Source organism: Schistocerca piceifrons, chromosome 2 (genome assembly GCF_021461385.2).
Source record: "Schistocerca piceifrons isolate TAMUIC-IGC-003096 chromosome 2, iqSchPice1.1, whole genome shotgun sequence".
Taxonomy (NCBI): domain Eukaryota; kingdom Metazoa; phylum Arthropoda; class Insecta; order Orthoptera; family Acrididae; genus Schistocerca; species Schistocerca piceifrons.
Genome location: NC_060139.1, coordinates 757,861,012 through 757,879,611, shown reverse-complemented (window position 1 = coordinate 757,879,611; position 18,600 = coordinate 757,861,012). Strand labels below are relative to the sequence as shown.

At 41.6% G+C, this 18,600-nt stretch overlaps 1 pseudogene; it reads right to left on the bottom strand.

The window, feature by feature from the left end:
- Window positions 1-14,643: 14,643 nt before the first annotated feature.
- LOC124778946 lies at window positions 14,644-14,761 on the bottom strand (annotated as a pseudogene).
- Window positions 14,762-18,600: the final 3,839 nt, after the last annotated feature.

The following is an 18,600-nucleotide window of genomic DNA, read 5'->3' as shown; positions in this document are numbered from 1 at the left end:
CACTCCTTTCCCAACCACTGCTTCCCTTTCATGCCCCTCGACTCTTATAACTGCCATTTGGTTTCTGTACAAATTGTAAATAGCCTTTCGCTCCCTGTATTTTACCCCTGCCACCTTCAGAAATTGAAAGAGAGTATTCCTGTTAACATTGTCAAAAGCTTTCTCTAAGTCTACAAATGCTAGAAACGTAGGTTTGCCTTTCCTTAATCTTTCTTCTAAGATAAGTCGTAAGGTCAATATTGCCTCACGTGTTCCAACATTTCTACGGAATCCAAACGGATCTTCCCCGAGGTCAGCTTCTACCAGTTTTTCCATTCGTCTGTAAAGAATTCGCGTTAGTATTTTGCAGCTGTGACTTATTAAACTGATAGTTCGGTAATTTTCACATCTGTCAACACCTGCTTTCTTTGGGATTGGAATTATTATATTCGTCTTGAAGTCTGGGGGTATTTCGCCTATCTCATACATCTTGCTCACCAGATGGTAGAGGTTTGTCATGACTGGCTCTCCCGAGGCCATCAGTAGTTCTAATGGAATGTTGTCTACTCCCGGAGCCTTGTTTCGACTCAGGTCTTTCAGTGCTCTGTCAAACTCTTCACGCAGTATCTTATCTCCCATTTCGTCTTCATCTACATCCTCTTCCATTTCCATAATATTGTCCTCAAGTACATCGCCCTTGTATAAACCCTCTATATACTCCTTCCACCTTTCTGCGTTCCCTTCTTTGCTTAGAACTGGGTTGCCATCTGAGCTCTTGATATTCATACAAGTGGTTCTCTTCTCTCCAAAGGTCTCTTTAATTTTCCTGTAGGCAGTATCTATCTTACCGCTAGTGAGACAAGCCTCTACATCCTTACATTTGTCCTCTATCCATCCCTGCTTAGCCATTTTACACTTCCTGTTGATGTCATTTTTGAGACGTTTGTATTCCTTTTTGCCTGCTTCATTTACTGCATTTTTATATTTTCTCCTTTCATCAATTAAATTAAATATTTCTTCTGTTACCCAAGGATTTCTATTAGCCCTCGTCTTTTTACCTACTTGATCGTCTGCTGCCTTCACTACTTCATCCCTCAGAGCTACCCATTCTTCTTCTACTGTATTTCTTTCCCCCATCCCTGTCAATTGTTCCCTTATGCTCTCCCTGAAACTCTCTACAACCTCTGGTTCTTTCAGTTTATCCAGGTCCCATCTCCTTAAATTCCCACCTTTTTGAAGTTTCTTCAGTTTCAATCTGCAGTTCATAACCAATAGATTGTGGTCAGAATCCACATCTGCCCCAGGAAATGTCTTACAATTTAAAACCTGGTTCCTAAATCTCTGTCTGACCATTATATAATCTATCTGATACCTTTTAGTATCTCCAGGATTCTTCCAGGTATACAACCTTCTTTTATGATTCTGGAACCAAGTGTTAGCTATGATTAAGTTATGCTCTGTGCAAAATTCTACAAGGCGGCTTCCTCTTTCATTCCTTCCCCCCAATCCATATTCACCTACTATGTTTCCTTCTCTCCCTTTTCCTACTGACGAATTCCAGTCACCCATGACTATTAAATTTTCGTCTCCCTTCACTACCTGAATAATTTCTTTTATCTCGTCATACATTTCATCTATTTCTTCATCATCTGCAGAGCTAGTTGGCATATAAACTTGTACTACTGTAGTAGGCATGGGCTTTGTGTCTATTTTGGCCACAATAATGCGTTCACTATGCTGTTTGTAGTAACTAACCCGCACTCCTATTTTTTTATTCATTATTAAACCTACTCCTGCATTACCCCTATTTTATTTTGTATTTATAACCCTGTAATCACCTGACCAAAAGTCTTGTTCCTCCTGCCACCGAACTTCACTAATTCCCACTATATCTAACTTTAACCTATCCATTTCCCTTTTTAAATTTTCTAACCTACCTGCTCGATTAAGGGATCTGACATTCCATGCTCCGATCCGTAGAACGCCAGTATTCTTTCTCCTGATAACGACGTCCTCCTGAGTAGTCCCCGCCCGGAGATCCGAATGGGGGACTATTTTACCTCCGGAATATTTTACCCAAGAGGACGCCATCATCATTTAATCATACAGTAAAGCTGCATGTCCTCGGGAAAAATTACGGCTGTAGTTTCCCCTTGCTTTCAGCCGTTCGCAGTACCAGCACGGCAAGGCCGTTTTGGTTAATGTTACAAGGCCAGATCAGTCAATCATCCAGACTGTTGCCCCTGCAACTACTGAAAAGGCTGCTGCCCCTCTTCAGGAACCATACGTTTGTCTGGCCTCTCAACAGATACCCCTCCGTTGTGGTTGCACCTACGGTACGGTCATCTGTATCGCTGAGGCACGCAAGCCTCCCCACCAACGGCAAGGTCCATGGTTCATGGGGGGGTCATTTTCAAGAAAGGAAAACATATCAAGTATTTTAAGTAATTAAGTTGTTTATAGTTGCATGTTAATGAGAAAAAATTTTTTTTCGAGTGGGGGTTTCGACATCTTTATTTTAAGTGGGGGAATATGAAGTGTTACATGCCATTTAGGTAAACCACAGCAAATTTTCAGTAGTTGCAGGGGCAACTGTCTGGCTCAAATGGCTCTGAGCACTATGGGACTTAACATCTATGCTCATCATTCCCCTAGAACTTAGAACTACTTAAACCTAACCAACCTAAGGAGAGCACACAACACCCAGTCATCACGAGGGAGAGAAAATCCCCGACCCCGCCGGGAATCGAACCCGGGAACCCGCGCGTGGGAAGCGAGAACGCTACCGCACGACCACGAGATGCGGACAGGCAACTGTCTGAATGATGACTGATCTGGCCCTGTAACACTAACCAAAACGGCCTTGCTGTTGTGGTACTGCGAACGGCTGAAAGCAAGGGGAAACTACAGCCGTAATTTTTCCCGAGGGCATGCAGCTTTACTGTATGATTAAAAGATTAGATGGGTAGATCACATAACTAATATGAGGTATTGAACAGAATTGGGGAGAAGAGGAGTTTGTGACACAACTTGACTAGAAGAAGGGATCGGATGGTAGGACATCTTCTGAGGCATCAAGGGATCACCAATTTAGTACTGGAGGGCAGCGTGGAGGGTAAAAATCGTAGAGGGAGACCAAGAGATGGATACACTAAGCAGATTCAGAAGGATGTAGGCTGCAGTAGGTACTGGGAGATGAAGAAGCTTGCACAGGATAGAGTAGCATGGAGAGCTGCATCAAACCCGTCTCAGGACTGAAGATCACAACAACAACAATGTTATGCAAGAGAAGATGATCGTGACGGAATAATATTAAGTAGGGAGTAAATCGCGGAACATATACTGTGCGCGGGTGTTTGTTTTCGTTTGTGGAGACATTAAACGGGAGGTGTTGAATACAAGAAAACGGTAAGGTGTGACGATAAGTAAACGGCTTCACCTGGTGTGGGTGGGGCCTTTTTACGTTCTGGCGTCGCAACTTGGCGGTGGCTCGACCGTCAACAAGCAACCACACTCTACAAGAGTGTAAACAAAAGACAAGCTGGTTTTGTGATAAATAAAATACATGTTGTAATCATGGATGTCATGTTGAGCCTTCGAGGCGTATGTCGTATGAAAAGTAGTGTTCTGCTCTAATTTGCGAGTCACTCTAATGATCTGTACACCTATTCAAGCATATATATGTTAGTGAAAGGAAAGCAGTGGACGTGCTTTTTCGTGATGTGAATAGAATTTAACTCCTTTTACTCCAACAACAGTTGCAGAACGTGAAGTAGTCCGGCCTTTCCTCGCTACACAGGAGGTTTCAGAGTCACTGATTAGCAGGTCCTCTACTTCAAGAGAATCAACTGCAGCGACCGGATTACATAAAACAAAGATAAATACGTCAGATATTACGCCGGGTGACAGATCTCACGAAGTGTTCAGACTCAACTTCAACCACAAGGAGTGAGTCAGCAGCTATATAAGACTCTAATCCAACAAGAAAACCCTTCACCTGGTAGATTATGCTGTTTTGAGTTTTACGTCCATTCTTTCTTGGTACACTTGAATAAGGAACTAATAGCAAAAGCTAGTTTTCTCTGCTGATTATATGAGGAGTACTATTCCAAGTGTTAAAAATTAACATATGTCTCTTCTCTATGTCTTTTAAAGCAGATCATTTGTGCTGTGAACTGAATTCATATTTCTTTTCCTCAATTATTTCTATATCAATACAATGACGTTCAGAATTTGAGCTCTACGATTCTTTGTTTTTTAAATCCAGCAATTGGATTTCGAAGCTGTCAATCCAATATTAACTTAATTACAGTCTCACTAGGAGGTTTACGATTAAGCTGATTTAGCTGAGACACATTCTCTATTATGACATAAAATTTTTGCATCCATTGGACGTTTGTTAGTTCTGGATAGCGAACACCCTTCTCAAGGAAAAATGCTTCAATTTCCGTTAATAAGCAAGCGAAACGTTTCTTCTTGATAAACAATGTACTTCGTTATGCAACGGAAGATACGCTTAATCGCCCTGCATTTCAACTAAAACTTCTTTAAATTGTCGATGATTAAGACCTTCAGCTATTGTGGAGACAGTAATCTTCATCGCCAATTCTATAACTTTGCACATTTCTTCTGCAAATGTCTGCATACAAAGTGCTTCTTGATGAATGATGCAATGGTTATTTTCGTGATTAATTTCTTCTTCCAGCACAGCAGCAGCAGCGGTCATACTTTGCGTCCCGTCTATTGAAACTGAGACAATTTTATCGGGTGGACTACGTTATTTTTCAATGCACTCCAACGTTACGTATGCTACAGATGCTGCTCATACCTCAGGTTCTGTTGGTGATACGAAGGTAATGTCAAGAGTTTTGGACAGGACTTGGGCTAGGAACCATTTGTATGCCCAACAGAAGGAGCCTTTTAGTGTCACTATCCTACAGAACAGTGTCAAAGTATGAATATTACGCACTTCCTCCAACTTAGGCAAATGGAGCTTATCGGTTAGTTCTTTTTGCATTGGATGTAGTCTACGGTGCGGCTTACGGGGCTTATGGAGGCACCACTTAGTTCATGGGTGATTCCTGAAAATCCCCGAAATATCGGTTTTCACCGTTTCTGAGATTCCGTCTCGAACGCCCTTGAAAATTTTCGTGATACCCTTACTTGTTTCAGAGATACAGAAATTAAAAGGTACCATATTAGTACCCGTAAAATTCAGTGTGGGGAGAAAATGTAGTTTACAAAGTGACATAACACACAGGAATATGCTGTAAAGTATCTCCGTTATGATCAGAAGGGTTCTGGCAGACGTATCTTGACACGCATACAAAATTTTCGTGCACGTAAAATCCCCTCTGAGGCGTAAAATTAGTTTAGCGCTATTTCAGTTTCTCAGAAGTAAACGAACAAAATTTTACTAACCCATAAAGTTCTTTCCATATTAGTGACATACCCTACCGTGGCAGGGAAAAGAAAGGAACCGGCGCTAAAATGCTCCTACCAAAGCACAAAAAAGGCGAATATGCTCCTGGTTAAAAGACTGTAACTGTAAAAGGGCTACCAGCTGCCTCATTCTTCTTTCCTCAGCACCTTTAAAGATTTTCCCAAAAATTTTTGCATGCCAACATATTCGGCTTTTTTATGCTGAGAGAGAAGGAGACAATAGCAGTGGGAAAGAGGCGGAAAAGTAATAAATACAAGAAGATAGTAGAGAGGTTATGGTACAGAAAGAGCGAAGGAGACAATGATACTGTGAGAAAAAGAGAGGGACACGGTGGCAGTGGAACATAACTGACAGTGCAGAACAGTGCTCGGAAAAGAATGAAGGAGACAATGCCACTGGGAGAGGAATAAAGATAAGGAAACGAGAGAAAGAGACTATGACAGACAACGAGGCAGAGAGATCGACAGTGAGAAGAGGCAGTAGCTGTGGGAATGAATGAATGAAACATAGCAGTAAGAGAACAGAGGGAGACAGTGACAGTAGAGGAGACAGTAACAGTAAGACAGATCGAAGGAGACTGTGGTCGTGATAAAAGATACACTGACAAGGAGACACAGAGAGATAATGGCAATGAGTTGGGCTTAATGAGTGAGTGAGAAGGGGCAAATGGGAGTAGACAGGTCTGAGCAACTTACAGCGGTAGTCAAGTGGCTATGAGCGAGTTACAGTTAGAGGAACTGCATGTTAAAAAGAGCGCGAATATGTTTGCGTATCAAAATTTTTGTTAAATTTATAAAGATGCTGAAGATGGTAGACTGAGGGAGCTGGTACTTTTCAGTGAAGGTCTTTGAAACAGGGGTATACTGGACTTTTTGTATTCCAACAGGAGCATTTTCCCGCTGGTTTACAGAATTTATTTTGTCTTCTCCACGTGTTTAACTTTTGAGTGTCAAATACTTCTAGAAGTTCTTCTTTATGGCCTTTAGATGAAATAAATCGTATGAAAAGTGAAACTTGCGCTACATCATTGATGACACAAGACCCTTCATATGTTGTTGATAAAGCTGAAACCAGTTTAGTATCTTCCGTTTTCTGGTTGATTATATTCGAAGAGCCGGTCGATGTGGCCGAGTGGTTCTAGGCGCTCAGTCCGGAACCGGGGGACTGCTACAGTCGCAGGTTCTAATCCTGCCTCGGGTATGGATGTGTGTGATGTCCTTAGGTTAGTTAGGTTTAAGTAGTTCTAAGCCTAGGGGATGTTAAGTCCCATAGTGCTTGGAGCCATTTTATATTCGAAGACATTTTCACTTTTCTGTCTTTCACTGTTTTAGCAGAGAATGATAACTCTTCAAATATTTTTGGATGTTTGATAATTTTTACTTTTGGGCCGTCCAATTACAACTGAGTGAAACAATTTTCGTGCCTTACGAATTTCGCCTTTATTCCTTGTTAAGGTATTTTCAATGGCCTGGAATATGTAATATTTTTACTATATAGTCTGCTTTTTGGGACAATGTATGTATAGCTTATAAACAGTTCTGGTGCTTCGCTTTTCTGTGGGATAGTAATATTTTAAATTCTAATTACAGGTTGCGTGGATGATGTTCTTCATGTTGTGTTTTTGTTCCATCTATGTCGTTGTTCTTCTTCTTGTAATTGTCATTTGAGTTTTTGTTTTCCAATCTTCACAGTGCTGGGAACTGAACACTTGTTTTGATGATATTTTTTGGTTTGTGATGTTGACTGTCGAATGTTATTGCCAAAGATCGAATGTTATTGTCAACTTTTGAGAGTAATTTTTAGATATCTATGATTTGATTGCGTGTGCATGTATATGTGTGTGTGTGTGTGTGTGTGGTGTGTGTGTGTGTGAGTGTGTGTGTGTGTGTGTGTGCGCGCGCGTGAAATGATATTTGTTTTGGTACGTTTTTTTTTAAATATAATGTGTGTGTGTGTGTGCGTGTGTGCGTGTGTGTGTGTGTGAGAGAGAGAGAGAGAGAGAGAGAGAGAGAGAGAGAGATCACAAGGCGCGAAGAGAGATAGAGAGGAGATGTGTATTTGTTTTAATGTGGCTGTATGCGTAAGTGGGATGATTTTTTTTCTCATCATTTCTTTTACTAAGCGTGTTTGCTCATTATCACATGTTTGTCTTAAGTATTGGCTTTCTGGACGTGGAAGTTTTCTTGCATTCGTATAAGATATTTGTCATGGTTATTTATTCTGATTGTTTTCATATCTTGTTCCATGTTTGTAGGACTGTGGTTATGGTGTTTTAAGTACTCTGCAAATGTGTAATGGTTTGTTTCATACTTGCAACACCTGGTGTGTTCTTTGTACCGTGTTTTAAAAGTTCCTGTATGTCATGCCTGTGTATATACAAACCTGAATGCCAAAGTTGTGAAGTAATATACTTATTAACATAGTTGGAAAACTGCATCCAGGAATTAAACACAGAACCTGATTTTTCTTTACTCTTCTTGAAGTTCCTCAATTGTATATTTCATTACTATTAGCATAAATATCTTCTTCTTCTTTCGACCTATCGCACGGCTCACGAGAAATAGTTCCATACCCTTCTACTGCTTCATTTTGCATGGATTTTAGCCAAGTGTTATCCCACCACCCTGGTACACAGACACTTCTCAAGACATTGTCACGAGCAACAAAAGAGGTGCGGGTAGCGGCTAGTGTGCGTAGTTTTAGTCCCATGACGAAATGACAATGTCACCCATACCCCCGTCTAATGTCACTTTTTCGAAATAGACTCGCACATGCCGAAAATCGACTACTGCGCGAGGGTCACGAAATGCCAGTCGCACTGCTTGCGAGGGCCCTCCGTTGGTATTTTACAGAAGCGCCACATTCAAGGGACCAAAGCGCCGCATGCGGCTAGCGAGCCGCCGTTTGCCGACCGTTGGCCTATATCGACCGTTCGTACGCCAGCTTTATTCTTCTAATAAATAACAGGGCAAGCAAAATGTGACAAGAAATATTGCTGGGCGACCAGACTAAATCACAAGGGTGGGAAACCTGTGCTAACTTTGGCTGAAACATGTTACAGAAAAGAGTGGTTCCGACGCTGCGCAGTAGCCGGAAGCCCAAGCGAGTGGAGTGCACGACGTAATACGTTAGGTTGCGCAAGCTTATAACTTTTATTAGCCTGAAATTAAGGTTGAAACTGATTTCAATTCAACCATTTAAGCACAAACAGCCCAGTACATGTATTAATTATTCGAAAACAATATTTATAATTTGGTACAGTAATTCTCTTCGTTATTATTGGTAGCTTGAAGATGTCTTAGTAAATTTATTGCAGTATGATTACTGAATTGAAGTTTAATAAGCCTAAAAGTGTTATTTTAATGCGGATAGTTATTAGGTAGGTGTATGTAGCGTTTTTGTTTTGCACGTAGCTATTCCAGTTGGTGCGTGTTTATTCATCGATTGTCATATTTAATTTGTAGTTCACTGTTGCTTTGTCACTTTGTCATTTGGAGATAGGGAATGGAGCTGTGAACGATAGAAAATGGAGTGGCAAGTGTAGAAATCGGATCATTTCCGACATATTCTTCTGTTTGAATTCAGTAGAGGTATGACCGCAGCGGAGGCGGCCATAAACATTTGCGCCGTGTATGGGGATAATGTCATTGGGCAGAGCACAGCAAAAATATGGTTCTCTCATTTTAAGGTAGATCGTTTTAACGGTAGTGACTCTCCACGTCCAAGAAGACCTTTGGGGTTTGATGAAGATCGTTTAAACGCATTGATCCGCAATTATCCATGTCAGTCTACTCGAGAACTGGCAAATGTGATGGATTGTGATCACTCCACTATAGTGAGACATTTACACGCAATGGGGAAGGTTCTAAAAACCGGGTGTATGGCTACTGCATGCTCTAAGCCACAATTACAAAAATCTGCGAGTGGCCTTATGTGCATCTCTGCTTGCTCATCATCAACTGGTTCGCGGACAACATCGGCCATTCCTATCCTGTATCGTTACTAATGACGAGAAATGTTGTCTTTATGCAAACATAAAGAAAAGAAAGGAATGGTTGGGCCCAAACAAAGTAGCAACTCCCCGTACCAAGATCTGCGCGCATGTGCAAAAGATACCAGCGACGGTGTAGTGTACTACGAATTGCTTTTCCGAGGTTTAACCATCACTGCTGACATTTATTGTCAACAACTGAGACGCCATGCGGGTGCAATCCAAGAACAACGATCAGGAAGGCTGCGTGAAGTGATTCTGTTCCACGATAACTGCCGCCAGCTTTCTGGTAGACTGACAAAAAACGCTATGCCGGTGTTTGGGTGGGAAGTCATTCCGCACCCACGTTATTCACATGATCTTGGGCCCTCAGATTTTCAGCTTCTCCACTCTCTATCGAACAAACTTCAAGGAACTTCCTTTCTGGATGAAAATGCGCTCCGAAAATGGCTCGACGATTTCTTCGTCTCAAAACCACGTGAGTTCTATAGTCGCGGAATCGAAAAGTTACCCAACGTTGGCCCACAGTTCTAAACAGTGAAGGAGAATATATCATTGATGACTAAAGCCTCTGTCATGTGTATCTGTTGCGTTTATCGAACTTGTGGAAAAACGCTACGAACTTCTGTACCAACCTTATACGAGCAGAGCAAAATACGTATTTATTCCTAGGAATAGATGTAAACAATCAGAAAAGTGGATGTTTAAATTCGCGTGGGGTAGAAGGAATTTTAAAAACGCAGTCAGATGCTCATACAGGGCCTTGAAATGAACATTTCGGTTTAGTAATCCACCGCGAATTTAAATGTTAGGCTTGCGACGCGGTTAGTTTCGCCTGAGCCGTACATTTTCATAATTTTATGAACGCTCGGGACTGTGAGTGTGTGAGCAGATAGATAATTTGAAATATCATTAGACACCTCTCGATAGGAGAAACAGCACAATCTGCACATTGTCATAGTTTGACAATTAGTGAGAGAAGTTTCAGTAGCAGCAGTAATTATGATACGCATTGTGGGTCGCGGAGGGCTTTCCGATTAACCACATGGGGAAACCATTATTTTGCTCAATCAGATGTAGGATATGTCCCAAAGCTATGAAGCACACTGTAGATACCTGCGATAATGGTATATGGGATTCTAGGTCAAGTGACAAGGAACATGCAATCTTTCTTCAAATGATAACGGATACCATTACATCCCTGGTGCTTTGTGGACACACATACAAACCATAAGGAGGCAAGTTTTCCAAGTACTTACTCTGCCCCCTCTGATCACAAACAACGACGATTAGAGGCGATGACTGCAGCATGAGCGGGTTTCAGTAGGTACTTAATTATCCGAATCCGAGGGCACATGACGTTATGTAATCCTAGTCGCTTGGGGATTGTCGTGCACCCGGAACGAGAAAAAAAATCCTAATAAATATTATAATGAGCCGAAAAGATAGAATAGTTGGGCATATAATACGATGTAGTTCGTTGATGAAAACTGTAGCGGAAGAGACGGTGGAGGACAACAAAATGTTCAAATGTGTGTGAAATCTTATGGGACTTAACTGCTAAGGTCATCAGTCCCTAAGCTTACACACTAATTAACCTAAACAATCCTAAGGACAAACACACACACCCATGCCCGAGGGAGGACTCGTACCTCCGCCTGGATCAGCCGCAAAGGGAGGATAACAGTTGCAGAGGGAGGCTTACTTGTTAGATGGAAGTATATAAGGCAGATCGTTGGTGGTGTAGAATGCAGCAGTTACGTGGAAACGAAGATGGCACCTGGCAGGCGATAAGAATGGGGAACTGCATCAAACAGTCTCTAGGATTGATGATCGAAACAATAAGATGTACGTGATGTGTGGTATTAAAGTTCATTTCAGTCGGATATTTACTTGTTTGTGTTGCAATTGTCACAAATGTTACCGTAATTAAAAATGAGAAATATGATGGACTATGGACATTAGCTAGCCAACGATGATGTGTTCTTAAAGTGCATGTTACTGTTGTTGTTGTTGATAATGTTGGGCAGTAGCGCTGCCTGCTACTGTCCTGCTGGACCAACGCGCGCCTTGACGCTTTGCTCTTCTGACGTTCCGAATGACACATCACATGTGTGTAATCGTCTCACCGCACGATCTCATTTTGGCGGTTGTCTTGAGGAAGCCATTCCATTAACAGGATGATTATGTGTCCCAAAATACAATGCGTGGTTGCTTATGAGAGGTAATCATAACTATCACCTCGAAAAAATGAAGCTGCGACCATGAAACTTGAGGGTGTTAGTCTTTCTCTACGTATACACCCCTCAATGCGCCAAATTATCCGAGATGGTGAATGACTTGGAGGAGACTTTGGCTGTAAAAAAGCCCGCATTTTGGCAGTCGAAGAAGCGCTTCATTTCGAAAATCCCTTTGTCAGAATTCTGCAAATGTTTCTCCGTCCGGGGAAAGAGGAAGAAGTTAACCGATGCAATATCAGAAGAATATATGGGATTAGGCAAAATTTGATGGCCAAGAGAAGCAGCGTGTTCAACTGTCTACTCATCAGGATGCGCTGGAGCGTTGTCGTGGAACCAAAGGAACCCTATTGGACAGACTCTCTTACCGTTCGTTTTGACATGTGCTCCTGTGACTGTGTCCCATTCACGAGTACAATCTGTTAGCCCTGCATCACGGAAGTCCCAAGAAAAACTCACGTTGCCCAATGATGATTCGGTCTTCACCTTTTTCGGCTGTGGTGAATCGCCACGTTTCCACTACCTGCTTTGCTCCTTTGTCTGTCGGTCACAATGATACACCCAGCACATGTCCATGATGATTTTAGCGACTAAACAAGTCTGCCTGATACACCTACAGATGCCTCAGTTGAACGGACTTTTTGAATGGATGTGGCAACTTTAACTACGCAGCGGCGTGCTACGGTACTTTCCTTGGGGCTGCATTGTGTAACATGACTGCAGATCCGTACCTACAAACAAACAATCAAAATTTTTAACTTCATTTTTTCGATGTTATGATCAAAACTTTGTGACTAACCCTCTACATGGAATATTTTCAGTTGGGAACGTCAATAATACTTCGCTTTTTACGCAATGTATTTCGTATTCAGTACGTAATGGTAGGTCTAATACCATCAACAGTCATACCGACATCAGCATTGTACGAAGTTCTCTCACTTTGCGCCGAGAAGCCATTACGAATAATGAACACTGTAGAAACTAAAATCTTTATTGATTCTTATAGGAATGTGGGCTCTGAAAATTGAGAGAGTAAGTTTCTCTGCAATCCACATTGAATTTTTTACTGCGTTTCGCATAGGTAAATGTCAAGCGCGTCTGTGACTCACGCGAAGAATCGCATGGATTGAGGACTGTTATACAACTCATCAGACACGACTTCTGACACAACGTTTATGTTCCAGAGTGCTCGCGATGTTGATGATCTCCAACACACCCGTTGCTGTGCTCCCGTCGCTTGCGGAACACACAGTACTCGAGATAGAGTTTTATTTCTTGTTGGTTTTAGCTGTTCCTTATAGAAAAAACCCGCAGTCCACCTTTCTCGCTGATAGTAGCCTTCCCTTCCTGTTTGTGGCTTTCCGCTCTTGACAAAGAATTCCGCAGCCACTTGTTTGTTACCCACTTTCGCCACACCTTTCAGCTAGCGTATTATGATATTCTGATGCAGCCAGACTTTTCAAGTAGCGGCCGCGAACGGAATTTGAGCAAAGTTCTAATAGTACCACCCTTGTAGTTTATTTCACAAAGATTCTCGTAAATAAATAAATACTACTCCAAGAGCCAAGCAAGTGGGTCAGTACAGGTGGTGTCACTAGTAACGCATATAAGTGCAGTAGCGCGAAACCTACTTAAACGTAACAATAACTTACATGTACATACTTACATGCTGTACAGTGCGGATCTTGTGTTTGCGCTAGTGGTAATAATAAGAATCTGTTTCCACTAGATTTCTGATGGTGGATGTATGGGGTTAATTAACTTCAGATGAATGCCATGAGCTTCTTATAGTTAGGTACTTCAATAAAGGTTATCTGTTCCATAAATACTATATGAAAATGTGCGAAGGAAGGAAGATTCGGCTTTAACGTCCGTTGACAATGAGATAATTATAAGCCGGTAAGTGTGTACTGTAAGACGATGGAAAAGAAAATCAGCCACATCCTATTAAAGAAAAACATCCTAGAATTAGCTTAAATAGTTTATGTAATCTACGGACAATCTAAAGCTGGGTAGCCAGACGGGGATCTGAACTGCCTTGCTTGCGAATACGTCTCCAGGGTCTTAATATTGTTCCACCTCTGTTAGAATGTGTAAATGATTACGCATAATTCCTTACATAATTATACACAGCAAAACAGCTGTACACTCGTATCAGCACTTGTGTTTCAACCTCAAACATGGGACTTCAAGTAGATATTCACATCTTACATTAAAATTCTGTTAAGTAAACTGTGATCATAAGAAAAGTACAGAAAATCTTTCGACTGGTAGTTCATCTTACTTATTGTTAGTTAACCCTTGGGCTCCTGATACATTAAGATATGAGGTTAAAAACAACGGGAAAGAAATGTGAGTGTATGCTTTCCCGGCGTATACAGCTGGCGAAGAGTTCTCGGGCTTCCAGCCGGGTGGCGGTGTCTTCAAACAGCGACGTTTCGACGAGTGACATACTCATCATCTTCGCCCGAAGATGATGAGTATGTCACTCGTCGAAACGTCGCTGTTTGAAGACACCGCCACCCGGCTGGAAGCCCGAGAACTCTTCGCCAACGGGAAAGAACTTACTCTTCACTTAAAGTGAAGTTGTATCTAAATGTCATGTTTAATAACACCTCTTCTTCCGTATCAGGAGTGAATTGTGATCTTCGTCTACTATCAAGATGGGTGCAAACCCTGAGCCTTAGTCTCAATCCTAAGAAGTTACATGTGACCATTACATTGAACTGATACTAGATCATTGTCCTTTCTGATCAAATGATTGGGTGGAGAGAAAACAAGCACTAAAAAAAGCACTCCGTCTTCAGGCCACGAGTGGCCTACCGGGACCATCCGACCGCCGAGTCATCCTCAGTGGAGGATGCGGATAGGAGGGGCGTGGGGTCAGCACACCGCTCTCCCGGTCGTTATGATGGTACTCTTGACCGAAGCCGCTACTATTCGGTCGAGTAGCTCCTCAATTGGCATCACAAGGCTGAGTGCACACCGAAAAATGGCCACAGCGCATGGCGGCCTGGTTGGTCACCCATCCAGGTGCCAACCACGCCCGACAGCGCTTAACTTCGGTGATCTCACGGGAACCGGTGTATCCACTGCGGCAAGGCCATTGCCACAGAGAAAACAAGACTCTCTCTAAATTACACAATTCGTTTTTGTCCGAATTTACATCGCCAAACAAAAAGTGGGAAATGGGCAAAGTGGATATCAAATTGACCAGCGTGAGGTCTTGCTTTGCAAAAAAAAAAAAAAAAAAAAAAAAAAAAAAAAAAAAAAAAAAAAAAAAAAAAAAAAAAAAAAAAAAAAAAAATTATTTGGTTGAAATAAATAATTAGGAATTTGAGGGAAAATTTTTATTCGAATTTTCATAGAGAAACGAAGAGTGGGAAACCGACAGACTGTATCAAATTAACCAGAGTGAGGTCTAGTTTGGCAAAAAAACTTAAATACTATAATGTAATCACAGCAATTAAGAAAAACTTAACTATTATTTGAGTAAAAGTTGTAATATTTCACGAACAGCTGTTGCTAGCCGTGTAAATGAAGGGTCTAAAAGTTCATCTCTTCAAGGTCTAGTTATCTTGCGCATAAAACGTTACATTGACGTGTTATACAACCGTCAAAAAGGCTTCCTTCGTATCAAGTACTACATTTCGGAAGACGCAAGGAAGGTAAATGAAGTTTCAAAAAGTTCATCTCTTCAAGACGTAGCTACTTTGTGAAAAGAAGATGCATCGGTGTGATACTGAATTTTTAAAATAACTTCCTTCGAACCAAGTACTAAATTTAGAACATTTCCAGAATAGTAGAAAGACAAAAGGGGTTTTTAAATATTTATTTTTTCAAGGCCTAGCTATTTTGTGCATAAACATTACATTTATGCAATATATTTAATAGTCAAAATGGTTTCCTCCGAATCAAGTACTAAATTCAGAACATTTCGGAAACAGAAGACGCTAGGAAAGAACTTGAAAGAAAAAATAAAATAAAATAAAAATTGAAAAATGTCGGTCAAATGTTTTTGTGAAATGGTTTGTCTAAAAGCAAGAAATGAACCTGATTAGAAAAATACTTGACACGGCTTTGAATGACGCTCTAAATCACATACAGCAAATGAGATGCGTCAAATGTTTTACTAATCTATTTTATTTTTTACTTTAGACAAATCATTTTTCTTAACCCTATCAAGAGACACCTCCTTATTGTACCACTGTCAGTCCGGGTGAGAGTGTTTGCGTGTTCAGATGAAATGGGGAGTTATACTTGGCGGTTTCCCAAGCCAGCCAGGCCTCCGCGGAGGAACCAGAAAACAAGTGTCTCGCGACGTCCCATCTTTCCTAGATCCAGTCCAGATGTTTCCTTTCCTTGATTTGTTCAGGCGGGCTCGAAGCCCTGGGAAGGCGGTCTGCCTAGAAAAAGACAACCCGAGATATTGTCCGGTCCTCCGCGGTGGGGGCTCAATCGTTGGACCACTCCCCCAGTATTTGTAAAAAAAATATTTTGTCGGCTTGAGATCTCAGTCAAAAATCTCGGAAAAGTATCGGGACTGGATCATCAAGAAGACGAAAATGGCTACGGAAAATGGCTACGTTTATAACAACGTTGAATATGCCGGGTTTGGATATGAAAAGAAGAGATGTGTTCCAGGAGTTAGGGAGATAGAAAGAAGATATTTATGTCCTAAGTGAAACAAAGGTCAAGGCGAAGGGAAATGAGAATATAGCAGATTACATTAATTTTACAGTGGCGTTAAAAAGGAGGCAAGGGCTGGGAGAGGGATTTCAATAGCTGTCCATAAGAAGCACAGAAGATATATCAAATGCTGGGAGGAAATTTATGAAAGGATAATGACTGTAGAAGTCTTAGAATACGCCTACGAAGTTATCATTGTCGGCGCTTATGCACCTACAAATAACGCTGACAGCAAAGTCAACGATCAGTATTATGAAAAATTAACAGATGTGCTAGGGAGCATAAGCACCCACAAAGAAATATTTTTAATAGGAGATTGTAATGGAAAAGTAGGGGTGGCCTCCGATAGTAGAGTGGTGGGAAGATTTGGATATGACATAATAAATGACAACGATGAAAGGTTAGTGGATGTGTGTCAGACATTGTTCACGAAGATTCTTTCCTCAGAAGCAGAGCCACAAGTATACATGGAAGAGTTCTTCCAGTAATATCAGGTCAACAGCACACTACATTATTCAAAATAAATATTCCAACATAAGAACAAATGGTGTTGGAGTCTACAGGGGTGCAGAATGTGGCTCATACTACTTCCTATTAGGTGTAAAGATGATAGTAACAACCAAGAGCCAAAGACACATAAACAGGCAAATACTCCCACGGGGGCAGTGGATATAGTGAAATACAAAGTAGATAGCTTGAAACAAGAGTCTGTACAATTTATTTATAAATTACGGTTGTCAAACAAACTGAGGCACTTACAAGAAGGAACGGCGGAATGTATGTACCAAAGAATTAAAAAATCCATACATGAATCACATTTGAAGCACTTGGGCTGTAAGAAGGAGAAAGAAGGCGGTCTCACAATGGCGGACAGACATTGAAGAGAAAGTGAACCTAAAAAAGATGTTCCGTAATAACTGGTTGAGAACATGGGACGAACATGATAGAGCCTTGTATGTTAGAATGAACAGAGAAGCAAAAACTGACATTTGCCATAGGAAAAATGAAATCTGGAAGGATAAATGCGAAGTAGTCGCACAAAAGTGGCGGAACCTTGAAAAATGGAAGCAGGGCTGAGAAAAGAAGTAAAAGAAAGAACAAACCAGACGATTATCAGTGTGGAGAGTGGAAGAAGAATTTTAAAGGATTGCTAATAGAAGAAAGGAAAGGGTACAAGAGGATAAAGTGGGAGATACGGAAGAGCCAGAAGGATGAAGATGTAGTGAAAATAGCTACGAAAGATGTACCGAAGGCAGCTGCACAAATGAAAATTGAGAAATCTCCAGGGCCTGGATATGTACCATTGGAATTAGTGTGGTATGGCTCAAGAATTCTGTTTGGTTATTTAATAACTGTATGTGCTAGGCGGAGAAAATTCCAGCAGAGTGAAACTTTGCGTATCTAAGCCTCATACATAAAAAACGAAGCAAGAAAGTGTGTAATATTATCGTGGCATCAGTGTCACAAGTTCAATAAGCAGGCTGTATGGGAGGATTTTAAAATCAAGAATAGTGAAGTTTGTAAATGATGTGGAAGAACGGAGTGGCCTTAGAAGAGGCAGGTCTTTTGTGGATAACGTATTTACGATAAGACAGATCACGGAGAAGAGACAGGTAAGGAATTCATTTGGTCTTCATACAATGATCACCCAGAACATTATGACCACCGATCGACTATCCATATAAATCAGTCCAGGCGATCGCAGCATCACCTGGCGAGGAATGATTGGTAATCACGCACACAGTGCATATAGCATCAGTGAGCGTGCTGACCGTGTGTGGAGTGCAGAAGGCACTCGATCTGAGTTTGAACAAGGGCAGATCGTGACGGCCCGGAGGCTCGGCACGAGCATTTCGGAAACTGCACGACTTGTCGGGTGCTCCAGGAGTGCTGTGGTGAGTGTCTTCAACACATAGCGAAACCAAGGTGAAACCACATCCTGTCGTCGTGGGTTTGGGCCGCCACACCTCATTACAGATGTCGGACGTCGTGGGCTGGGCAGCCTGGTAAAACATGACAGGCGGCGAACTGCGGCGGAACTAACATCCGACTTTAATGCTGGGCAGGGTACAAATGTGTATGAACGCACAACGCACCGAACACACCTAGCGATGGGCCTACGCAATCGACAACCAATGCGTGTGCCAATGTTAACACGACGACAACGGCAACTACGACTGAAATGGACACGTGACCATCGGCACTAGACGATGGCACCAGAGGCAGAGAGTTGCATGTTTTAACGAATCCCAATACTTTCT